Source organism: Eptatretus burgeri, chromosome 17 (genome assembly GCF_056783735.1).
Source record: "Eptatretus burgeri isolate ZD-2024b chromosome 17, Ebu_testis_v1, whole genome shotgun sequence".
NCBI lineage: Eukaryota > Metazoa > Chordata > Myxini > Myxiniformes > Myxinidae > Eptatretus > Eptatretus burgeri.
This window is the reverse complement of record NC_140977.1, coordinates 58121519-58148768: the sequence shown is the minus strand read 5'-3', so window position 1 is coordinate 58148768 and position 27250 is coordinate 58121519. Positions and strand designations below refer to the sequence as shown.

Sequence of the window (27250 nt, the reverse complement as noted above, 5' to 3'; positions counted from 1 at the left end):
AGCATGGTTCGGATCTAAGTTTAGCCGGGTCTTTATCCCCGATAATCTGTTCATTCTAGCCGGTACGTCCTTGGCAGTTCCGCCTGGCTGCATCCGATCTGGAGTTGGTAGTTGGTACAGTGATCCGGTTCAGGCAAGGCATACCGAGGGTGTGGTTCCCCGGTAGTCGAAACCACGTGGTTAATTAGGTAAACTGATTTACACCTGGCAGGAAGACCCTACGCTACACAGTTGAGGTATTGGCATCCATGGTCGGTTAAGCGACCCGCCGCGTCATGGAATTATCCGTGAGCGACGGCCTACAATTCCGGGAGTCTGGTGGGAGACGACGTAACTTCACCCACTTAGTGGTTGTTCTCGCCACCGGACAATGCCCGCAACAATAATAATAACATTGAAAGGTGTGATAAGAAGCTAAAGGGAATAAAGAAAAATATAATCAAGGAAACAATAAACTTTAAACATTATTACAACTGTTTAACCTAAAAGAAGGAAGAGTACAGAAAAATGAATACAATAAGAAGTTAGAAACATCAATTATATACAGAAGAGACAAATAAGAAAGCATTAGGAGCTTTTGATGATAAAAGAAATATTTCAGAGAATGGAATCAATAGTCTCCCTTGTGGTTATGAGTTTGTGTTAAGATATTGGGTTGGGAATTTTAACAGGCTACCGCTGTCTTTTTGCTGATTTATAAATGATAGAACCAAGCAATAACCAAACCAAAGAGTGGAGTTGTAATCAGCCTTGGTATTTAAATGGGAAACTTAAAGAATGTGAGATATATCAAAAAAGTCTTATTGAAGAAATAACCGGGTTAAATGTAGATACAACAAATAAGCGGATAAATTTAATTACAAATAAGTTGGAGGATGTAAAGAAAAAAATTAATATACTTGAATGGACTGAAAACTTTGATGGTTATCAATTGAACAATGGAAAAACAATTTACTACAATCTTAAAATGATATGTGGTTCAAGAGGTGGTCAAATAAGAGCATTAAGAGAAGTTTATCATTTCATTTCTGTTCAACAAAGACACTTATACCAAGAACCAAGTTCCAAGTTATTCTTTGTGAATATACTCGAAGGAAATGAATGTGACAGGAAAATTACGTTATTCCCTAAAGTAGAACATGGACAAATATTCGTTGGTTCGCTCTTTGAGTGGAATGAAAATATGAAAGAGAAGATGTGCTTTAATCAATAAGTCTCAATCTTTCATAGTCTCAATTTTACATTTGCTTGGATGGGAGGGAAGGGGATAGGTGGGGAGAAAATCAGTCTCCTATTTTGAGCTTTTGGGGCTTGAGTCAGAAAGTTTTTCCCTTTTGCCCCATTCATTTGAATGGGCGTCCCAGAAGCCCAATTTATCATCTACTCATCTCATCTATATAAACCATCATCCATCCATATGAACCATCATCCATCTCATCTCTATAAACCATCATCCATCTCATCTATATAAACCATCATCCATCCATATGAACCATCATCCATCTCATCTCTATAAACCATCATTCATCTCATCTATATAAACTATCATCCATCTCATCTATATAAACCATCATCCATCTCATCTTTATAAACCATCATCCATCTCATCTATATAAACCATCATCCATCTCATCTATATAAACCATCATCCATCTCATCTATATAAACCATCATCCATCTCATCTTTATAAACCATCATCCATCTCATCTTTATAAACAATCATCCATCTCATCTATATAAACCATCGTCCATCTCATCTATATAAACCATCATCCATCTCATCTATACGAACCATCATCCATCTCATCTATATAAACCATCGTCCATCTCATCTATATAAACCATCATCCATCTCATCTATACGAACCATCATCCATCTCATCTATACGAACCATCATCCATCTCATCTATACAAACCAACACCCATCTCATCGATATAAACCATCATCCATCTCATCCATCAATAGAAACCATCATCCATCTCATCTATATAAACCATCATCCATCTCATCAATACAAACCATCATCCGTCTCGTATATCCATATAATTCATCATCCATCTCATCTATCCATGCAATGAATCATCCATCTCGTACATCCATATAAATGCATCGTCCATCTCATGCATCGATATAAACCAACATCCACCTCATCTGTCCACATAAAGTATCGTCCATGTCATCCATTCAGATAAGCCATTGTCCATCTCATCCATACAAACCATCATCCATCTCATCTATCCATACAATGAATCATCCATCTCGTACATCCATACATATAATTCATCATCCATCTCATGCAACTATATAAACCAACATCCACCTCATCTGTCCACATAAAGTATCGTCCATGTAATCCATATAAATAAGCCATTGTCCATCTCCTCCGTCCATATAAGCCATAGTCCATCTCATCCATCCATCTCTTCGATAATATACAATATATAAAAACGAAAAGCACGGTGAGGCGGTGAATCCGTGAAGCCGTCCATGAAGACTATATGCCCATTAATCACATCCTGTTTGAACGTGAATTCCACAAGACCCTTAAAACCCTTAAGACCCAAAAGTCGCCAGACTCAAAAAGACCCAAAAGTCCCCGAGTACCCAAAAGACCCTGAAGACCCAAAAGTCCCTGAGGACCCAAAAGACCCTGAGGACCAAAAGTTCCCGAGGACCCAAAAGACCATGGAGACCCAAGACACACCGAAGACCTTGAAGACCCTTAAGACACCAAAGACCCTAAACTCCCAAAAGACCCAGAAGACAAATGTCAAAGCTGCCTGAAGACAAATGTCGAAGCTTCGGTGTCTTTTGGGTATTTAAGACCCTTAAATACCCAAAGGACACTGAAGACCCAAAAATCCGTGAAGACCCAAAAGACTCCAAAGATCCTAAAGACCCAAAAGTCCCAGAAGACCCAAAAGAGCCTGAAGACCCTTTAGAAAACCATTTAGACCACTTACATCCTTCAAACAGATTAGACCTTTGACGATTTAGACCACTTGGACCTTCTTATATCACAAATAAATTTCAAATAAATATATCAACAATATTACAATTACATTTGTGGAAAATAAATGTTTGTATTGTGATTGGTGTAAATCATGCCAACACAGCAAATGTATGACATCAATCTCTACGATGACGTGTCGAGAGGCAAGCATAGTGAGCTGGTCCACGCTAGTCATCCATAAAATCCATTGGCCATCTCATCCATCCATGTAATCCATTGGCCATCTCATCCATCCATATAATCCACGAGCAATTAAATCCATCCATATAATCCATCCACACAATCCATTGGCCATTTCCTCCATCCATATAATCCACCGACAATTTCATCCATCCATCTAATCCACTGCCATTCATCCAAATAATCCATTGGCAATCTCATCCATATAATCCATCTCATCCAACCATCTCACCATCCACATAATCCATTGGCCATCTCATACATCCATATAATCCATCATATATAATCCATCCATTTCATTCAGCCATATAATCCATCATCCATTTCATCCATCCATATAATCCACTGGCAATTTCATCCATCCATCTAATCCACTGCACATGGCATCCATCCATTACATCACATTCATCTATATAATCCATTGTACATCTCATCTACCCCTCTCATCAATCCAAGTAATCCATTGGCCATCTCATCCATCCATATAATGTATTGACCATGTCATCCAACAATTTAATTAATTGGCCACCTCATGCAACCATCGTCCATCTTGTCCATCCATATTGACGATCTCATCCATCAATGTCATCTATCAATAGAACCCATCGTTCCATTGACTGTCATCCATCCATAAGATTCATTGAGCATCTCATCCATCCATTCCTTATGTCTTCAACGTCATTAAACCGTTCACGGGGTGACCCCGTACCAAAGTTTACAACATCACCAGATGTGGACAAATTGGACTTGATGTCCTCATCATCCAGATAAACTTGTTCGTCAAACTTGATACAGATTTCAAGGGTGGAAACAATTCACTACTGAAGGATGTCAAAACACCGATCATTTTGTTGAGAAGTATAAATGCATCGAATTGAGAAAGAACTCCAGAGTGAGAAACACAAAGGCAGTCGTTGAGGCAAAAAGCAAAGAGCAAGACAGACTGATATGAGACAAGGAAAGAAACAACGAGTGGAACGACGTGGGCAAAGATGAACGGAGATATCAATGTATCAGCATATAAACAGTCAGGTAGGAAGACATGCTTTAGCGTTATTGAGCCAAACATCACAATTACTACAGAACACACACACACCAAGAATTATGATGATGACATCATTGGTGAAGCAACGTCACAGCATTGGCGTGGAATGGCATACATTCCAAAACCAAAATGTACATACAAGGAAACGGGTTGATGGTTATGAGTATCTTTGAAAAGGCTTACATCGTCGTCCCAAAAAGACTGAAATAAAATAATAGACCAACGTATAGCACACTAGATCACTGGTTATGGCCCGCAGTAGATATATCACACAACCCTGATGAGAACGAGACATGACCGATGGACATCCGTGAATCGTTTACCATTGGTCTGTCTCACCATGCCAGCCTCGTACCGTTACTGTACCTGTTCAGGTGTGTGTCATCGAACCTTCGTAATCCACGTAAGGTGGATGGTAGTGATTCCAGCATGCTCCAATACGGCTGGTGGTCTTACTGGGCAATTAGAATGTGTTATAAGGTCCCCGTCCGGTGTCCATGGTCTGAGGTCACCATCCATGGTCATGGAAATGCACTTTCAGCAGCAGAAAGTAAGATCCTCCCAAAATGTGCATACATAGACAGGAAGGACTCCCCAGAACAGAGTTACATGTACTGTACTTATATCTATACTAAACTCCTCCCCCCCCCCCAACTCCCTACCAACACCTTTAAATCCTCAAAACAAATGTTAAAATATCATTAAAAAAAAATCAAACAAAAGTAAGACCAGGGTACAGCTCACCTACTCACTCCCATCATGTAAGTATAATGGGATTACAAAAAGTAAACATTCAAATATACACAAGAACAAGCAGCTTGAGGCCGAGTACTCCAGGAGGTTGTAATATGGATATGATTTGAGGATGAGCACACGTGAAGCGAATTTAGATTGGAGTCCTCACTCTCACACCTCCTTCAGCTGCAGCGTGCGGGGTTCAAAGCCACCCAGTGAATGCTCCCGAGACCCGGTGTTTGGAGGATGTACCCGTGTCAATGTCTTCACATTCCCCGAAACCTGCAGTCTCCATGTGTCTCCAACAGGCACAATGCAGTGTCTCGGTAATTCAGGATCAGATCAGTTTACTCATGAGCATTGGATCGAAAAAGGTGCACGGTACTGGTTGTCAGCGATACAGGCGAGTACCTGCTTGGATACGCACCAGGATGGAGATCGTGCACAGGTCGATGTGTGGGGAAGAAGAAGAAAAAAACCACAACGTGGGTGGAGGATGAAAATGTCACGTGACCTTACCTCCAAATTGGGAAATGAGAAGATTTCTTATGTACGAGCTAGGCCAAACACCTCGATATTACTGGGGTCCCACCTGCATTCCACAAGCCTTCCCACGTGTCCTCTAACATCCCAGAACCTCAACACACCGCTGAAATCCTTTTACATCCCTAAAATGTCTCTTAAAGCCTCTTCCCAAATAACCATCACATCTGATTCTGTGCATTCCTTCTCCTTCTCCATCCACGTCCGTGTCCGTGTCCGTGTCCGTGTCCCCCGATCTGCTCCCCAGGGCTTTATGTCTTCCTTTCTCACCTTTACCACCTCGTCCAGCCCCAGCCGCTCATTGGAATTCATCTCTAATTGAACCTGCTTCCTAGGTCTCTCGTCTCTCTTCATCCTTATTTCCAATCTCAATCCAGCCATCCTCCTTCTACCATTTCTCCCACAAGACCAATCTCCATTTCCGATCTCCCCCTCCCATTTAAACCCACTCTTTCAATTCCCCTCTCAGTCCGCCCCCACACCATGCACCCGTTGCCGAGTGCGCAATCCTCCCCCATCCATCCCATATTCCAACCCCTACTCTTCCATTGCTCCCTCTTTCATTCCCAGCAATTAATAATGTGGAACCATGACGAGCATTGAGACAATTATAGACAAATGGTGAGAATGAAAAATATAAAAGGGCAGGGATGGATGAGCAAAGAAATGAATAAACGGATCCAGATATAAATAATGAAATTAGATTTTCACATAGAGCAAGGCACGACATCGAGGAGGGGGGGGGGTGGGGAGGTGATAAGGGAGAGCGAGACAGAGTATATGGTGCCAGAGAGAGAGAGAGAGAGAGAGAGAGAGAGAGAGAGAGAGAGAGAGAGAGAGAGAGAGGTTGTGGACACAGATGTAAAATAAATACATAGACAGACAGCCTTTGCGACCAACTAGAAGAGACACCAAGAGTCAGACAAACGGACGTTGAGACGTGCACTTCATACCTACAATACTGCGGCGCTCCGTCCTCGTGTGCTGCGTTCCTGCTGCGCACTCACTCTCACTGCCTCTTGCCATCAGCAGCACGCACTGCACCTCTCCCCTGCCTCACACTCCCCCCTGCCTCATACTGTCCCCCCCCTCACACTCCCCCCCTCACACTACCCCTCCCTCACTCACATTGCCTCCGCCTCACATCTTTCTCGCATATCCCCTCCTCCCTCACCCCTACCCTACCACCCCCCTCCCCTTCACGTTTCACCTGCATGGGTACATCCGCACACCCACCCCTGTAACCACCGTCCCTCCTCCGTGTACCCTTTAATCATCTGTTTTTACTCCCTCCCTCTGTGTTACTTCAATGCACCATGTTCGCCGTGTAAGTGCTTGAAATAAACATGGATACCACTGTTTGAAACTGAGCCTCCTTTTATGACAATAAAACAAATCGAACCATGAACAAACACCTTCCACTTCAACTATTTACTCCAACATATAATAAAACATTTACTCCAAACATGTATATCAACTTTAAACCATCGCCCAGAATTTACACCATTTGTCCAATTGGACCCGTTTCAGCTTATTGGAATTATTTCATCCAATTAATTAACACCCCCCCCTCTCCCAACCCCTCGCCCCACCCCAAAACCATACATTATGAACCGTTTTACAAACTTTCAAACACTTCTCTCAAATAACCCCCACCTCCTCATCCCCATGCCCTTTTAAAAACGTATTTCTCAAATGTACTTACTTTCCAAACATGACCTATCACTTTATCTCAACATAAACCATAACTTATACCCTTAGGGCACAAACAAATACTGTATATTTTACCATTGTCTTTGCACATCTCACCTTTCAAGAGAACACTACTCAACCCACACCCAACATTCAACTCAATTCAACTCCCCTCCACCCTCCCCCGTCCCCACACACGAAACAAAAATAAAACCGATACAGTACCCCATTCTCAAAACCTGATCACCCCTCTCCCTACACCCAAACACTAGGTATCCAGCATCATAAAGCTACCTTCAAAAGCAACCCCATGTCACTGCTTTCATTAACCCTCACGGTGGAATCACTCCACTGAAAAACCTCCACCTGAGTTATTACCATTGATGAAGTATAGTCCCCATTAGTGTGGTGTAGTCTCCATTGGTGTAGTCCCCATTAGTGTGGTGTAGTCTCCATTGGTGTGGTGTAGTCACCATTGGTATAGTGTAGTCACCATTGGTATGGTGAAGTCCCCATTGGTGTCATCCCTATTGGTGTGGTGTAGTCACCATTGGTGTGGTGTAGTCACCATTGGTGTGGTGTAGTCACCATAGGTGTAGTGTAGTCACCATTGCTGAAGTGTTGGCTCCATTGGTGTAGTCCCCATTGGTGTAGTCCCCATTGGTGTAGTGAAGTACCCATTGGTGTAGTACCCATTTATGTCGTCCCCATTGGTGTAGTCCCTATTGGTGAAGTTCCTATTGGTGAAGTCCCTATTGGTGAAGTAAAGTCCCTATTGGTTTAGTGAGGTCCCCATTGGTGTAGTACCCATTGATGCCGTCCCCATTGGTATAGTTCCTATTGATGGAGTGAAGTCCCTATTGGTGTCGTCCCCATTTGTGTAGTACCTATTGGTATAGTGAAGTCTCCATTGGTGTCGTCCTGATTGGTGTAGTGAAGTCCCCATTGGTGTAGTCCCTATTGGTATAGTGAAGTCCCCATTGGTGTAGTCCCTATTGGTATGGTGAAGTCCCCATTGATGTCATCCCCATTGATGTCGTCCAAATTGGTGTAGTCCCTATTGGTGCAGTGAAGTCCCCATTGGTGTAGTACCCATTGATGTCGGCCCCATTGGTATAGTCCCTATTGGTGTAGTGAAATCCCCATTGGTGTAGTCCCCATTGGTGTGGCGTAGTCACCATTGGTGTGGTGTAGTCCCCATTACTGAAGTGTTGTCGCCATTGGTGCAGTCCCCATTGGTACAGTGAAGTCCCCATTGGTGTAGTCCCTATTGGTATAGTGAAGTCCCCATTGGTGTAGTCCCTATTGGTATAGTGAAGTCCCCATTGGTGTTGTCCCAATTGATGTAGTCCCGATTGGTGTAGTGAAGTCCCCATTGGTGTCGTCGCAATTGGTTTAGTGAAGTCCCCATTGGTGTGGTCCCGATTGGTGTAGTGAAGTCCCCATTGGTGTAGTCACTATTGGTAAAGTGAAGTCCCCATTGGTGTAGTACCCATTGATGTCGGCCCCATTGGTATAGTCCCTATTGGTGTGGCGTAGTCACCATTGGTGTGGTGTAGTCACCATTACTGAAGTGTTGTCGCCATTGGTGTAGTCCCCATTGGTATAGTGAAGTCCCCATTGGTGTAGTCCCTATTGGTATAGTGAAGTCCCCATTGGTGTAGTCCCTATCGGTGTAGTGAAGACTGTATTGGTGTAATGAAGTCCCCATTGGTGTCGTACCCATTGATGTCGTCCCCATTGGTATAGTTCCTATTGGTGGAGTGAAGTCCCGATTGGTGTCATCCCTATTGGTATAGTGAAGTCCCCATTGGTGTCGTCGCAATTGGTGTAGTGAAGTCCCCATTGGTGTGGTCCCGATTGGTGTAGTGAAGTCCCCATTAGTGTAGTCCCTATTGGTAAAGTGAAGTCCCCATTGATGTTGTCTCCATTGATGTCGCCCCCATTGGTGTAGTCCCTATTGGTGTAGTGAAGTCCCCATTGGTGTAGTACCCATTGATGTCGTCCCCATTAGTATAGTCCCTATTGGTGTAGTGAAGTCCCCATTGGTGTAGTCCCTATTGGTACAGTGAAGTCCCCATTGGTGTAGTCCCTATTGGTGTAGTGAAGTCCCCATTGGCGTGTTATAGTCCCCTTTGGTGTGGTGAAGTCCCCATTGGTGTGGTGAAGTCCCCATTGGTGTAGTCCCTATTGGTACAGTGAGGTCCCCATTGGCGTGTTATAGTCCCCTTTGGTGTGGTGAAGTCCCCATTGGTGTGGTGAAGTCCCCGTTGGTGTAGTCCCTATTGGTATAGTGAAGTCCCCATAGGTGTGGTCCCGATTGGTGTAGTGAAGTCCCCATTGGTGTAGTAAAGTCACCATTGGGTTTGTGAAGTCCCCATTAGTGTGATATAGTCCCTATTGGTGTGGTGAAGTCCCCATTGGTGGAGTTCCCATTGGTATGGTGTAGTCCCCATTGGTGTAGTGAAGTCCCCATTGGTGTATTCCCGATTGGGTTTGTGAAGTCCCCATTGGGTTTGTGAAGTCCCCATTAGTGTGTTATAGTCCCCTTTGGTGTGGTGAAGTCCCCATTGGTGTGGTGAAGTCCCTGTTGGTGTAGTTCCCATTGGTGTGGTGAAGTCCCTGGTGGTGTAGTTCCCATTGGTGTGGTGTAGTCCCCATTGGTGTAGTCCCCATTGGTGTAGTGAAATCCCCATTGGTGTAGTCCCCATTGGTGTGGTGTAGTGAAATCCCCGTTGGTGTGGTGAAATCCCCATTGGTGTAGTGAAATTCCCATTGGTGGAGTCCCCATTGGTGTGGTGTAGTGAAATCCCCGTTGGTGTCGAGAAATCCACATTGGTGTGGTGTAGTGAAATCCCCATTGGTGTGGTGTAGTGAAATCCACATTGGTGTGGCGAAATCCCCATTGGTGTGGTGTAGTGAAATCCCCATTGGTGTGGTGTAGTGAAATCCACATTGGTGTGGCGAAATCCCCATTGGTGTGGTGTAGTGAAATCCCCGTTGGTGTAGCGAAATCCCCATTGGTGTGGTGTAGTGAAATCCCCATTGGTGTAGTGAAATCCCCATTGGTGTGGTGTAGTGAAATCCCCGTTGGTGTAGTGAAATCCCCGTTGGTGTGGTGTAGTGAAATCCCCATTGGTGTGGTGTAGTGAAATCCCCGTTGGTGTAGTGAAATCCCCATTGGTGTGGTGTAGTGAAATCCCCGTTGGTGTAGTGAAATCCCCGTTGGTGTGGTGTAGTGAAATCCACATTGGTGTAGTGAAATCCCCATTGGTGTGGTGTAGTGAAATCCCCGTTGGTGTAGCGAAATCCCCATTGGTGTGGTGTAGTGAAATCCCCATTGGTGTGGTGTAGTGAAATCCACATTGGTGTAGCGAAATCCCCATTGGTGTGGTGTAGTGAAATCCACATTGGTGTAGTGAAATCCCCATTGATGTGGTGTAGTGAAATCCCCATTGATGTGGTGTAGTGAAATCCCCGTTGGTGTAGTGAAATCCCCGTTGGTGTAGTGAAATCCCCGTTGGTGTGGTGTAGTGAAATCCCCGTTGGTGTAGTGAAATCCCCGTTGGTATGGTGTAGTGAAATCCACATTGGTGTAGTGAAATCCCAATTGGTGTGGTGTAGTGAAATCCCCGTTGGTGTGGTGTAGTGAAATCCACATTGGTGTAGTGAAATCCCCATTGGTGTGGTGTAGTGAAATCCCCGTTGGTGTAGTGAAATCCCCGTTGGTGTGGTGTAGTGAAATCCACATTGGTGTAGTGAAATCCCCATTGGTGTGGTGTAGTGAAATCCCCGTTGGTGTAGCGAAATCCCCATTGGTGTGGTGTAGTGAAATCCACATTGGTGTAGTGAAATCCACATTGGTGTAGTGAAATCCCCATTGGTGTGGTGTAGTGAAATCCCCGTTGGTGTAGTGAAATCCCCGTTGGTGTAGTGAAATCCCCGTTGGTGTAGTGGAATCCCCATTTGTGTGGTGTCGTGAAATCCCCGTTGGTGTAGTTCTCATTGGTGTGGTGGATTCCCCGTTGGTGTAGTTCCCATTGGTGTGGTGTAGTCCCCATTGGTGTGGTGTAGTCCCCATTGGTGTAGTTCCCATTGGTGTGGTGTAGTGAAATCCCTATTCGTGTAGGGAAGTCTCCATTGGTGTGGTGTAGTCCCTGTTGGTGTAGTTCCCATTGGTGTGGTGAAGTCCCCATTGGTTTGGTGTGGTGAAATCCCCATTGGTGTGGTGTAGGGAAGTCCCCATTGGTGTGGTGAAGTCCCCGTTGGTGTAGTTCCCATTGGTGTGGTGAAGTCCCCATTGGTGTGGTGTAGTGAAATCCCCATTGGTGTAGGGAAGTCTCCATTGGTGTGTTGTAGTCCCCGTTGGTGTAGTTCCCATTAGTGTGGTGTAGTCCCTGTTGGTGTAGTTCCCATTGGTGTGGTGAAGTCCCCGTTGGTGAAGTTCCCATTGGTGTGGTGAAGTCCCTGTTGGTGTAGTTCCCATTGGTGTGGTGTAGTCCCTGTTGGTGTCGTTCCCATTGGTCTAGTGAAATCCCCATTGGTGTAGTCCCCATTGGAGTGGTGTAGTGAAATCCCTGTTGGTGTGGTGAAATCCCCATTGGTGTAGTCCCCATTGGTGTGGTGAAATCCCCATTGGTGTAGTCCCCATTGGTGGAGTGAAATCCCCATTGGTGTAGTCCCCATTGGTGTGGTGTAGTGAAATCCCCGTTGATGTAGTGAAATCCCCATTGGTGTGGTGTAGTAAAATCCCCATTAGTGTAGTGAAATCCCCATTGGTGTGGTGTAGTGAAATCCCCATTGGTGTGGTGTAGTAAAATCCACATTAATAATTAATAAATGACCGTTTTTACAGCCATTTTTACCTGCTGTGCAGGGGTTTGGCTTTTTCTTGAGGCAATGTTTTATGGCCGGATGCCCTTCCTGACGCCAACCCTGGTCGCCTCTTACGACACACAGGGATATGGTACACCTATTCTAACCGGGGCATACACCGGGACCAGTACACTGACACTCATTTCGCCGACCTCGGAAGGATGACAGGCTGAGTCAACCCCCTGGTGTTAATTCAGCAGCCAACGGGGCTTGAACTCAGGACCCTGGGATCCCAAGCCACCACCCTAACCACTAAGCCAACACCAGGCTTCGTGAAATCCCCATTGGTGTAGTGTAGTGAAATCCCCATTGGTGTGGTGAAGTCCCCATTGGTGTGGTGTCGTGAAATCCCCATTGGTGTAGGGAAGTCTCCATTGGTGTGTTGTAGTCCCCGTTGGTGTAGTTCCCATTAGTGTGGTGTAGTCCCTGTTGGTGTAGTTCCCATTGGTGTGGTGAAGTCCCTGTTGGTGTAGTCCCCATTGGTGTCGTTCCCATTGGTGTGGTGTAGTCCCCGTAGGTGTCGTTCCCATTGGTGTTGTGAAGGATCCGTTGGTGTCGTTCCCATTGGTGTGGTGAAGTCCCTGTTGGTGTCGTTCCCATTGGTGTGGTGAAGTCCCCGTTGGTGTCGTTCCCATTGGTGTGGTGAAGTCCCCGTTGGTGTTGTTCCCATTGGTGTGGTGAAGTCCCTGTTGGTGTCGTTCCCATTGGTGTGGTGTAGTCCCCGTTGGTGTCGTTCCCATTGGTGTGGTGTAGTCCCCATTGGTGTCGTTCCCATTGGTGTGGTGAAGTCCCCGTTGGTGTAGTTCCCATAGGTGTGGTGAAGTCCCCATTGGTGTGGTGTAGTGAAATCCCCATTGGTGTAAGGAAGTCTCCATTGTTTTGTTGTAGTGCAGTCCCCATTGTTTTTGTGCTTTGGTCCGTTTGTCCTTGTGCAGCCGTCTCGTCGTGTCGTCATAGTGCTGTGTTCATCGAGAGTATTGTTTGACATTTACCTTTGTTATGATGTTCGGTAAAAGCAGGTGTTATGAACAATATTGATTAACGCTCCATTTGTGGATGGGAATGCATCACAAGTAATATCAACAGGGTTGGGAATTCTACATCACCGGAACCATATTCGTCTAGAAAACAAACACATGGTAGGGAAGAAATCAGGTTGGTGTACGCACACACAGACACACTTGATACACACGCACACACACGTACACAGACACACACACACACACACACACACACACACACACACACACACACACACACACACACAGACACAGACACACTCTATATACACGCATACACACACACACACACATACAGACACACTCAATACATACATATACATGCATACACATACACACATGTACACAGAAATACACACACAGACACACTCTATACACACATACACACACGTACACACACATGTACACACACAGACACACTCTATACACACATACACACATATATACGCATACACACACAAAGACACTGTATACACACACGTACACACACATGTACACATATGTACACGCACACACATAAACACACACACGTACACAAACTTGGTTAACACACTAATCCCCGAGATAATGCAAAGTGAGGTCGTAAACGTGTCAGACCTGATGTACACAGACACCAGTAAAACCGCACACAATGGCTTTATCCAACATCTCTTGGGCTTTCATATCGATTAGCCATACATTACGTACCGGAAACAGCGAGTGTACAGAAAGTCGTGATCCTGGTTACTCGGTAGCCTGTCGAGATCACTAGCTAACTTGAATAAATGAAACCGAGCTGATCATTAACTAAACTCGAAAGCTCAAAACATTTTTGGACGAGTCTCCAGTGGCATCATCAAAGTGCACTCCCCTCCCAAACCCTCACTGCCTGCTTCTGGCTATTTGCTAAACATTATGGAGATGGGTTATTAAGTTACCATGGAAACAATGCCACATTATTGGGTTACTGTGCTGTGGCCCACAATACCCCCCTCATGGGCTCTTCCTTACCTGCCTGCTCGTCAGCCTTCCCTCAGGGTCCATAAGCTACCCAAAGTTCCCCAGTTGGCACTCTTTCATGCACTGACATCCCCTGATCTAACCACATTGTTTAATGACTCCAACACCACTCGTTTATAACATCCTCACTCCATTACATCATCTACTGTAGAACAAATAACCCCAATTCTCCCTTGGATCCATCAACCTCTACAATACCCATCATGCATCTTCTCCATTTCCTCTTCTATATAACATCATCATCATCATCATCATCATCATCTCCGTCTCTCCCCCCTCTCATTGGCTGCGCGACATCTTCTATCCATCCCTTCCTTTATAACATCCTTCTTATCCTCGAGTCGATCACATCCCTCCTCTCTCACCTCCTCTATGTCACATTCCCCTCTTTTTCAGTGCGTGATGCAAAAATCAATACAAGCAGAGGACAAATGGACCAAGAGGCAATAATTTTAATTGCATGGAGCGGTGGGCATTCTAATCAATTAGCTCATGGACCAGGGAGCTTTGTTTTAAAAATAAAGTGCGATTCTGTCAACAGACAAACAGTGTGTGCGCTATCTTTGTTAGAAGATACCTTCGAAACCTGAACCGAACATTGAACAACACATTGCACTCTGATGCATGCACATCACATCATTGTGTTAGCATGTGGCTGGATCTCATGTGTGTGTGTGTGTGTGTGTGTGTGTGTGTGTGTGTGTGTGTGTGTGTGTGTGTGTGTGTGTGTGTGTGTGTGAGTGTGTGTATAAGTTAGTGCGTAGGTGCATACGTGTGTACGTCTGTAACAGTGTAGCTGTGGAAGGTGTATACATGTGTACGTATATAAATGTGCATGTGTTTGGCTATGTAAATGTGTCGGTGTGTTGGTGAATTTGTGTGTAAGTGCGTACAGGTGGATTTGTGAAAATGCATAGGTGCGTAGTTGTGCAAGTTGTAGGTATATCAATGTGTACACATATAAATGTATTAGTGTGTTAGTGTATACGTGTATTAGTGTATGAGTGTATCAGTGTGTCAGTGTATTAGTGTGTAAGTGTATCAATGCATCAGTGTATTAGTGTGTAAGTGAAATTGGGTGGTCGCGAGACTACCCTTATTCTCAGGTTTTCCGTCTGTCTGTTTGTTTGTATGTAATGGACAGCTCTGGAGGCCAGAGGAGTTAACCGATTTTGATGAAACTTCACTGGTAGGTTCATACCAGGATCTAGTTCTATGCTTTTGAGCACCGTTGCTATGGACGCCACTGTTGCCGAGCAGCGGGACTGAAATTTTTGAAAAAATCCTAAAAAAATTTTTTCCCGAAAATCAAAAATTGGCTTCTGCGATTTTATACGCACAATAATCAACCTCTTTGTCAAAGATTTTCAGCCCGATTCGTCAAAAACTGTATGACTAGTATGCAATTTTATAGCGACCACCCATGTCGCCTACCGGCTTGTTCGTTTGTAAATGTATACGTATTGTTACTGGCCGGGGGTCAGCCGCCAACCGACCGCTCTGAACGGAGCCGCAAGTCGAGTCGGCCCGACCGATCGCCCGGAATATAGATCGCCGCCCAGATAACTCCGAGCGACGGGTCCTTGTACAAGAACCGAAATACGCCAATCAACAGATCACGTGGGGTAGGGTCGATTGCCAATCTTCAATTTACCTAAATACCCACGTGATCCAACTACCAGGGTATTCCACCCTCGACGGAACTCGTACGGAACAAACCGCTGAGGCGAGCGTGTCCGTGCGCGATTCTGAGCGGCATAATCGCCGAGAACCGTCGGTCCAAATGTCCCCCTATTACGGCAAACGAACGGCTTTCTAACTCCCAACACACAAAATGTTCAGTCAATGAGGGAATGGACGCAACGAGCATGTTTACATTCACACAAGGACATTTATTATAATGAGACACGTTTGCAATTATACAAGCAACAAAAGCACGACAAAAGAACTACAACTGTCTCCAAGTCATACCCCCCAAGCTTCGTGTGCACCTGTCAACAGCACTCGTCCCCTCTACCTCGTTCGGCACGACCGGACCCACCTGGTCGAGATCCGCCTCAAGGGGGCACATTTCCTCCCTTCGTTCCTGAAGGAGGCTATCCTGCTGCTTGCATCGGGTCCCAACACATTCCTCAAGCTCAACCCCATTGTCCCTCACTACCTCCATGTGTGCCTGTTCGTCCTTTGTGTCGTGTTTATCGTGTAGTCGCTCCTCTACCGTTTCTACCTCCCGTGTCTCTGTTATTCCTTTTATTATTTCCGTCGTCTCTACGTGTCTTGCCGTACACGTCTCCATCACCCCATTTAATTTTTCCCTCTGTGTCACCGTCACCTGCACGTCACCTGCACGTCACCTGCACGTTTCTCTGTCACCTGCACGAGTCTCGTCTTACACGTCCCCCGTATTACTTTGTCCTCCACCGCGGGGCCGACACAGTCCACACTCCCCCTCAGCTCGCTCGCTCCAGCACGTGGCGCCGCCATTATGAGCTCCACTGCCCGCGTTTCGCTCCTCGCAACTGCCGTCACTGCCTTTTGCCCAGCCTGGAGATTCCGCTCGATGCGCTGCATCTCACCCCGCAGTTTTTGCATATTCTCATCCATGTTGTTTTTTTTTATTTCTTCCTTCATTTCCTTTGCGTATTCTTTTAAATTCGCTTTCATTTCGCTTTGCATTCCATCCATTTTGTTTCCCCATTCATTTTTCATTTGTTGCATATTTGTTTCAATGTCGCTTATTATCTTGCAAGCACTTTCATCCATTTCCCTTCCCATGCCATCCATCTTTGCCAGGAAAATTAACAATACCTGGCGCATAATGGGAGTGTCCTGCACGGTGATTTCGTCCTGAGCCATAGATTCTAACATTTCCAAATACATTCCTAATCCCTCCTGCCCCTGCTCGCCTTGGCTGAACATTTTACGTGCTGGGAATAAAATTTATAACGCTCGTAATTTGGGGACACGGGGGGGGGGGAGGTGGGGGGGAGGGGGTTTGCTCCATATACCCCTGATCCAACTCCGTAAATTTTGCTACGGAGGCGGAGGGGGCCGAATCCCACTCCTGACACCAATTGTTACTGGCCAGGGGTCAGCCGCCAACCGACCACTCTGAACGGAGCCGCAAGTCGAGTCGGCCCGACCGATCGCCCGGAATATAGATCGCCGCCCAGATAACTCCGAGCGTCGGGTCCTTGTACAACAACCGAAATACGCCAATCGGCAGATCACGTGGGGTAGGGTCGATTTCCAATGTTCAATTTACCTAAATACCCACGTGATCCAACTACCAGGGTTTTCCACCCTCAACGGAACTCGTACGGAACAAACCGCCGAGGCGAGCTTGTCCGTGCGCGATTCCGAGCGGCGTAATCGCCGAGAACCGTCGGTCCAAATGTCCCCCTATTACGGCAAACCAACGGCTTTCTAACTCCCAACACACGAAATGTTCAGTCAATGAGGGAATGGACGCAACGAGCAGGTTTACATTCACACAAGGACATTTATTATAATGAAACACGTATGCAATTAAATAAGGCAAAACAAGTATGCAATTATACAAGCAACAAAAGCACGATAAAAGAACTACAACCGTCTACTTATTATGTACAGTCATTTACACTTAACAGCAGTTCCTACTTATTGGATGGGCCCACGGACACACGTACGCACACATACACCCAAGAAATGGTTGCAGAGGCCTTACTAACGAGCTCCAGCTCGGAGGACAGGTGAGCTGAAACTCAGAGCTTGACTCGAACCTTTCCACCTCGTGTGGTCTTCAACTTGTCCGGACCCGGGCTCCAGCGAGAGCGAGCTGGATCCAATCGCCGTGATCCTTCCCGAGCTCCTGCGAATCCTCCCGCGCTTCTCAACACGTGCCGGTGAGACGAAGCGCCGATCCTTCCTGTCAATGCGTCGCTTCCCCGAGGAACCAACTCCAATAAGAGGCCGATGCGTCGCACCAAGCCGGGAAACAAAATGGAGAACGAAAAGCTCCACGAACCAGGAAGAAGAGGAAGAAGAGGAAAAAGCCTCCACTCGCAGCTTGAGCCGAACAACTGGCTCAAGTTCCTTCCAAAGCAAAGCAGCAGCCGAAGCTCACTGAGCCAGCCGAAGCAAAAAGCTTCCGAAGGCCTCAAGCCAAGCAAGCCAAGCAGGACCCGATGGCCTGCTGAACGACTGATCTCTCCGAAGCAAAAAAGCTTACTCCTCCCACGGGACTCAGCACACAAACTCAGCCCTACCACGGGACTCCCACGAACTCAGCCCATGAACTCAGCCCTACCACAGGACTCCCCCGGGACTCTTTTTGAACAAAGAAAAGATGTCCTCTTTATCCTTTGCACCCCTCCCCTGCACCCGGCGTGACTCATGCCCTCGTGATCCACCCCCCGCTCAACCACGGGTGGGAGGGAGTTGTTGACGTCACCGCAGGGTTCTTCTTCCTCTTCGCAGAAGAGGGGGAGGGACATCTCCATTGTTTGCTCCCGAACTATGAAATCGATCCGCAGCGCATCTAATCGATTTCAAAACATTTAAACAATGGAAGGTGAGCTATCCAGGGAACATGCACTTATCGACATAGCTAAGGGAACCTGTATGTTGTGTGCAATTGAATTCCAAATTCATAACAGTATATTAGTGTGTAAGTGTATACGTGTATTTGTGTGTAATGTATCAATGTATTCGTGTGTAAGTATATACGTGTATTAGTGTGTAAGTATATCAGTGTGTAAGTGTATACGTGTATTAGTGTGTAATTGTATTGGGTGGTCGCTAGACTACCCTTATTCTCAGGTTTTCCATCTGTCTGTCTGTCTGTTTGTTTGTATATAATGGACAGCTCTGGAGGCCAGAGGAGTCAACCGATTTTGATGAAACTTGACTGGTAGGTTCATACCAGGATATAGTTGTATGCTTTTAAGCACCGTTGGTATGGATGCCACCGTTGCCTTGCAACGGGACTTTGAAATTTTTGAAAAAAATCCGAATTTTTTTTTTTTCGAAATTCAAAAATCGGCTTCTGCGCTTTTATGCGCACTATAATCAACCTCTTTGTCAAAAAATTTCAGCCTGATCCGTCAAAAACTGTATGACTAGTATGCAATTATATTACTATATGCTTTCACCCCAATGTTCGGGTTGGGATTCCCTAACGTAGGGTTAGGTAATCGAACACAAATGATGAATGGACAGTTGCTCGTCATGTTCCTATAAGGAACAACGAACGGTAAAAATGCCATCTGATGTGATCTCTTATCTACATATTTCAAATTCGCCTTAGTCTAGCGACCACCCATGTTGCCTACCGGCTTGTATGTGTATTAGTGTGTAAGTGTATTAGTGTTTTCATATGTTAGTGTATCAATGTATTAGTGTTTAAGTGTATCAATGTATTAGTGTGTAAGTGTACTCCTGTATTAGTGTGTAAGTGTATCAGTGTATTCGTGTGGAGTTGTATACGTGTGTTGCGGTTCTGGGAACTGCATCCCTCCAAAACAATAGCAACCATCATCCATTGGTCCCAAGACAGTTATTCCATTAACATACATTCAGATAGTCCCTTCCCTTTTGTTTAGCGGGACAATGGGACAGTGCGTTGTGTGGATCCCATACTTAGGTCTGATTATATCTTTATCTTTAACCTCCGCCATCGAAGATGGACGGAGGTTGCTGTTTTCACCCCTGTCTGTTTGTTTGTTTGTTTGTTTGTGAACAGTATTACGGAAAAACTCCTGGACGGATTTCGACGAAACTTGGTGGGAGGATTAGGTATGGTCCAAGGATCATGCCATTAGATTTTGGACTTGGTCCAAAGTCCAATATGGCCGCTATGGCGGGCATTTTGAAAAAATATTTGAATTTTTGTTTTTGCATTTCTACATGTTTTAAGTGATTTCCAACCCAAAAAAAATTTGTTAGAGAAAAAGAAACAAAATTTGCAACTTTTTTTCAAAATAATTTCGATTTTATTTGAAAAATATTTGAATTTTTTTTCACATTTCAACATGTTTTAAGTGATTTCCAAACCCCCCCCCCCCCCCAAAAAAAAATTTGTTAGAGAAAAAAAAATTGCAACTTTTTCTTCAAAACAATTTCGATTTTTTTTTTTTGGGCATTTCTACATGCGCGCCGATCTAGTTTAGTTTATTCAATCGTGGCTCAGTAGAGTCTGATCCGTTTTGACCTACAATGAATAGGATATCAGGTTCACTTAAGTGACCCAGCAGTATTGGCGGCGGAGGTTTTGCACTCTACCGGGTGCACCCCCTCTTATCTAGTCATTACCTTCGCATTCTGTGAAAGGTTATGTTTTGGTCGCTGTGTATTTATTTATTATCTTGTCAAAACGAAGTTTCTGCAAGATATGTTAGTCAGCTTGTATGTTTTTTTGTTTTTTTTGTTTGTTATCTTGCCAAAACGAAGTTTTGCAAGATATGTTAGTCAGCTTGTATGTTTTTTTTTTTTTTTTTGTCTGTAATCACGTATAAAAAATTCTGCAGAGCACAGTTATCATCGGAAATTTTTGTAACTTCGCATATGAGAGGCCTATAGAGGTCCCTTTCAGTGCACAAAATTTTGAAGGTCAAGGTCAAGGTCAAAGGTCAAGGTCACTTTAGCGCAAATCAGGGGAGTCGACGAAACCCTTATTTTTTGAGTAATTTTGATCGGATCATCTTCAAACTTCATGGGAATATAGTTCATGGTCTGGCGCTCAGCTGATTAATTTTTGGTGGCGATTGGCCTTGACCTTCATGGTTAGCGCCTCAGGTCAAACATATTTGACCCCAAGGTCAAATTTTGAAATCTTAGATACCATATCGAGTAATACCTCATATGAAAGCGCTTGATAAGTGCTTTCCAGATCTGTCAAAAGTTTGATGCTATGACGTCATTTGATGACGTCATGACGAAAAAGCAGATTTTTCATGAAAAAAAAATTTTTTTTTTTGGTCTGTAATCACGTATAAATCACTCTGCAGAGCACAGTTATCATTGGAAATTTTTGTAACTTCGCATATCAGAGGCCTATAGAGGTCCATTTCAGCGCATAAAATTTTGAAGGTCAAGGTCAAAAGTCAAGGTCACTTTGTCGCAAATCAGGGGAGTCGACGAAACCCTTATTTTTTGAGTAATTTTGAATGGATCGTCTTCAAACTTCATGGGAATATAGTTCATGGTCTGGCGCTCAGCTGATTAATTTTTGGTGGTGATTGACCTTGACCTTCATGGTTAGCGCCTCAGGTCAAACATATTTGACCCCAAGGTCAAATTTTCAAGTTTTAGGAACCATATCTTGTAGTACCTCAAATTGAACACCTCGATGAGTGCTTTCTAGATATGTCAAGCTTGAGACATTATGACGTCATTTGGTGACGTTATGAGGCAAAAGCATATTTTTCATGGTTACTCTGTAGAACGATTCTCATCGGAATCTCTCGTAGGCAGATATTCCTCAAGGAGTCGCTCCTGGTGGATAGCAGCTCTGTTCACCTTAGTGTGACCTTAAAGAAGTCACACGTGGTCACCTTTTGGCAAGATACGGGTCACCCTGCGGGTGACATTGGTTTATTTGTGAATATGTGTGTTTGTTTGTTATTCCCATAACTCAGAAAGTATAAAACCGAATTGCATGAAATTTGGTGGGATGATTCGTGAGTATCCAAGGACGATTTGATTAGATTTTGGGAGCGATCGGGTCAAAGGTCAAGGTCATGAAAAGGTCAAAAACACTCTTTTGAGCATAACTTCCTTCATAATACAGCTATCGACATGCAACCACCGCCATATTGTTCCATGACGAGATACCTTTCGGATATGTAGTGTCGGATTTGACGTAACGTCATCAGAAGTGCGTCTAAATGACGTCACAAGATGACGTAAATTTTCAATTTTCGATCTCATCAGTTTTGATCATACCGTTTTACAGAACTTACCTTAAGGACGTCACACACCAAATTTGACTTCGATCGGACTGACCGTTATGACGTCATTGACGTTTGAACATGACGTTTTTCAATTGTGGCTAAAATGTCCTGATATTTTACATTCAAATATCTATATAATTTATAAAGCAAAGTCTCCTAAATCCAGGCATTAGGATGAGTACCAAAATATATGTTTATTGATGTACAGGTTTTGCCAATTAACTCTGTAGTCAAGGTCAAGGTCACACTCAAGGTCAAAATATACTTGTCGGCATAGCTTCAGATCTAATAGAGCTATTGACATGAAACTAATGTTAAAACGTTCAGTGAACTACGAGCTTTCAGAATGGTAGTCCCCGATTGGACGTGATGTCCCCAGAAGTGCGTCAAAATGACGTCAAAAGATGACGTCATTTTTCAACTTTTTAATTTTTCAGTGTTTATCATTCCATTTTGTTGGACTGCCTTCAAGGAGATTACACACCAAATTTGACGTCAATCGGACTGACGGTTGTGACGTCATGGACGTTTTAAAATGACGTTTTTCAAATGTGCCCGGAAAAAAGTTGCGGCGGCGAAGGTATGCGCTCTACCGAGTGCCTGTTCTAGTTCCTACTGTTTTCCTCTTATTCCTGAAATAAATCAAAGCAGGCACTGCACTCAGACAGCCACCTGTAAAAACTGCAGCCACAACCTCAACATATGCGTCCTCGCGGAGGCCAACATGTATAGCACGTGCTGCGACCGAGGGAGGGGAATAGAAAGCCGCCACAACACCACAGCATCGACAGCGCAGCTGCGAGGATACAGCGATAGCCTCGAAGGAACCTCTGCCACAAGTTTGAGATGATCGTCTGACGTTTCCAATGATCTGACATGAGATGGCTGGTTGTATTGAAAAGGCATACGAACAAATATCTCTTAAAGAGGCTGCACGGATGTTGTTTTTCACAACACAGAAGCAAATGACCCAGTATCGGCGAGAGCGTGGCTGGCAGCTTGGTGCCATTAACTACATCGTTGGAGGCCGATAATGTAAAAACAACAACCGATAATCGGGGGTGCTTGGGCGGGCATGTGGGGCCGACAAGACCCTCGGCCGGTCGCTGGGGCACGGTCCGGGAGATCGGTGCAAGGCAATGCATGTCGCGGAGTTCGGTGCGGGGCAATTCATATCATGGGGCTCGGAGCGAGACGATTCCGAAGCTTGGAGTTATCTTGCCGGAAGTGGAGTGGAGCCGCTTCCGTCCATCACGGCCGGGCCACGCAGTGGTCCAGGCTCAATCAGAGCGGCCAGTTATTGTGACGACACATCGCTTCGGGGTAAGGCCCCCACCCTGCACCCCAGGGTCAATAAAGGACAGGTGGCGAGGCTTTCCGGAGTTCCAGTTCCGCTTTTGGTGTCTTGCCAATCGCTGTTGTCGGCTCGTCCCATTCTCTACCCGGCCTGGGATCGATCTCTCCGTCCATCTGCTAATTCTGCCTTCTTCACCCGCCCTTCTGTCGCCATCGCCTGGGACTCTGCCTCCACTCCTCCACCCACACGTCGCTGACTCCAGCCGTCCACCTGGTCCTGTCTACCACTCTGCCCACTTACTCACGAATCCGCCTTTTCCACCCAAGTCCCTCCCTGCATGCCCGAGGGTCGCGTCTCATTCTCTGGATGGATGCTAGCTGCACGAAGTGCCATGAAGCAAGAGACAGCGCGCCAGCTGTCAGGGAGGTATCGTCCAGCGGAGCATCCCCCCAAAGCGTATTGGTGGTGCGATTGGGCAATCGTGAAAGGTATTGAGAGACGGTTAGCCTAATCTCCTCTCCTCCTTCTTCTCTACATTAACTCCTCTTCATCGGTGTGTGTGTGTGTGTGTGTGTGTGTGTGTGTGTGTGTGTGTGTGTGTGTGTGTGTGTGTGTGTGTGTGTGTGTGTGTGTGTGTGTGTGTGTGTGTGTGTGTGTGTGTGTGTCCTGGCACCTGCAGAAGATTAATATTTCGGATTGAGTCTACTCTGTGTCTGCTTTCGTAAGTTGCTTGTTCATTGTCGCACCTCATGCTTCTTTCTATCCCTGCATTACATGACAATAAAACGACTATTCACGGTGCCACGTAACTTTCCTCGCCTGCTTGTAAATAAATTATTACTTGAAATGTGCCCAGCTCGTTTTTGTCTGTTCTTTCATTGATCCAGCATGATCCGAATCCTAGCTTAGCCGGGACTTTATCCCCAATGATCCGTTCCTTTTAGCAGGTACGTCTTTGGCAGTGTTGCTCGGCTGCATCCGGTCTGGTAAAGTGATCCGGTTCAGACAAGGCATACCGAGGGCGTGTTGCCCGGGAATTAAATCACGTGATTAATTAGGTAACCCGGTTAACGCACAGACGGGAGGACCCCAGTTCACGCGGTTGAGTTATTGGCATCCACAGTCGGTTAGCGACCCGCAGCATCATGGAATTATTCGTGTGCGTGGGCCTGCAATTCCTGGGAATCTGGTGGGAACCCGAGATAGCTCCCCCCCCCTCCGCTGGTCTTCTCACCCGACCCCCGAACCACAATGTGTATTGGTGTGGGTAAGTGTGTACATGTATAAATGCATTAGTGTGCAAGTGTGTGCATGTATAAATGTATGTGTGTAAGTGTGTACATGTATAAATGCATTAGTGTGTAAGTGTGTGCATGTATAAATGTATGTGTGTAAGTGTGTACATCTATAAATGTATTCGTGTGTAAGTGTGTACATGTATAAATGTATTCGTGTGTAAGTGTGTACATGTATAAATATATTAGTATGTAAGTGTGTAAATGTATAAATGTATTCGTGTGTAAGTGTGTACATGAATAAATGTATTCGTGTGTAAGTGTGTACATGTATAAATGTATTCATGTGTAAGTGTGTACATGTATAAATGTATTCGTGTGTCAGTGTGTACATGTATAAATGTATTCATGTGTCAGTGTGTACATGTATAAATGTATTAGTGTGTAAGTGTCTACATGTATAAATGTATTCGTGTGTCAGTGTGTACATGTATAAATGTATTAGTATGTAAGTGTGTACATGTATAAATGTATTAGTGTGCAAGTGTGTACATGTATAAAAGTATTAGTGTGCAAGTGTGTACATGAATAAATGTATTCGTGTGTAAGTGTGTACATGAATAAATGTATTCGTGTGTAAGTGTGTACATGTATAAATGTATTAGTGTGTAAGTGTGTACATGTATAAATGTATTCGTGTGTCAGTGTGTACATGTATAAATGTATTCATGTGTCAGTGTGTACATGTATAAATGTATTAGTGTGTAAGTGTCTACATGTATAAATGTATTCGTGTGTCAGTGTGTACATGTATAAATGTATTAGTATGTAAGTGTGTACATGTATAAATGTATTCGTGTGTAAGTGTGTACATGTGTAAATGTATTAGTGTGTCAGTGTGTACATGTATAAATGTATTAGTGTGTAAGTGTGTACATGAATAAATGTATTCGTGTGTAAGTGTGTGCAAGTGTGTGCATGTATAAATGTATTAGTGTGTAAGTGTGTGCATGTATAAATGTATTAGTGTGCAAGTGTGTGCAAGTGTGTACATGTGTAAATGAATTAGTGTGTAAGTGTGTGCATGTATAAATGTATTAGTGTGTAAGTGTGTACATGTATAAATGTATTAGTGTGCAAGTGTGTACAGGTATAAATGTATTAGTGTGTAAGTGTGTACATGTATAAATGTATTAGTGTGCAAGTGTGTAGATGTATAAATGTATTAGTATGCAAGTGTCTACATGCATAAATGTATTAGTGTGCAAGTGTGTACATGAATAAATGTATTAGTGTGCAAGTGTGTACATGAATAAATGTATTAGTGTGTAAGTGTGTACATGAATAAATGTATTAGTGTGTAAGTGTGTACATGTATAAATGTATTCGTGTGTACATGTATAAATGTATTAGTATGTAAGTGTGTACATGTATAAATGTATTTGTGTGTAAGTGTGTACATGTACAAATGTATTCGTGTGTAAGTGTGTACATGTATAAATGTATTCGTGTGTAAGTGTGTACATGTATAAATGTATTAGTGTGTAAGTATAAATTAACATTTTTACAGCCATTTTTCCCTGCTGTGCAGGGGTTTGACTTTTTCTTGAGGCAATGTTTTATGGCCGGATGCCCTTCCTGACGCCAACCCTGGTCACCTCCTATGACACACAAGGATATGGTACACCTATTCTAACCGGGGCATACACCGGGACCAGTACACTGGCACTCATTTCGCCGACCTCGGAAGGATGACAGGCTGAGTCAACCCCCTGGTGTTAATTCAGCAGCCAACGGGGCTTGAACTCAGGACCCTTGGATCCCAAGCCGCCACCCTAACCACTAAGCCAACACCAGGCTTAAGTGTGTAAGTATGTACATGAATAAATGTATTCGTGTGAAAGTGTGTACATGTTTAAATGTATTAGTGTGTACATGAATAAATGTATTAGTGTGTAAGTGTGTACATGTATAAATGTATTAGTGTGCAAGTGTGTACATGAATAAATGTATTAGTGTGTGTGTATATGTATAAATGTATTCGTGTGTAAGTGTGTACATGTATAAATGTATTGGTATGTAATCGTGTACATGTATAAATGTATTTGTGTGTAAGTGTGTACATGTATAAATGTATTAGTATGTAAGTTGTACATGTATAAATGTATTCGTGTGTAAGTGTGTACATGCATAAATGTATTAGTGTGTAAGTGTGTACATGTATAAATGTATTAGTGTGCAAGTGTGTACATGAATAAATGTATCAGTGTGTAAGTGTGTACATGTATAAATGTATTAGTGTGTAAGTGTGTACATGTATAAATGTATTCGTGTGTAAGTGTGTACATGTATAAATATATTCGTGTGAAAGTGTGTACATGAATAAATGTATTCGTGTTTAAGTGTGTACATGTATAAATGTATTCGTGTGTAAGTGTGTTCATGTTTAAATGTATTAGTGTATAAGTGTGTACATGTATAAATGTATTAGTGTGTAAGTGTGTTCATGTATCAATGTATTAGTGTGCAAGTGTGTACATGTATAAATGTATTAGTGTGTCAGTGTGTACATGTATAAATGTATTAGTGTGTAAGTGTGTACATGTTTAAATGTATTAGTGTATAAGTGTGTACATATATTGGGTGGTTGCTCGACTACCGTTATTCTCAGGTTTTCCGTCTG

General features: G+C 44.2%; 1 protein-coding gene across 6 annotated transcripts in view; it reads right to left on the bottom strand.

Annotated features, from left to right (window-relative positions):
- The window catches only part of LOC147010231 (voltage-gated potassium channel KCNC1-like), a 164934-nt gene that overhangs the window by 122000 nt on the left and 15684 nt on the right, over positions 1 to 27250 (bottom strand). The window contains exon 1 of one of the 6 annotated variants that reach the window (XM_085862930.1): positions 13793 to 13962. The exons of 2 other annotated variants lie outside the window; for them this stretch is intronic. The gene's annotated coding sequence lies outside the window, so the exon portion shown is untranslated. Of the gene's footprint in view, positions 1 to 5789; positions 5947 to 6472; positions 6588 to 13078; positions 13277 to 13792; positions 13963 to 27250 lie in introns of those variants that run through there. 3 more of the 6 variants (XM_085862934.1, XM_085862929.1, XM_085862932.1) reach the window with 3 other exon arrangements.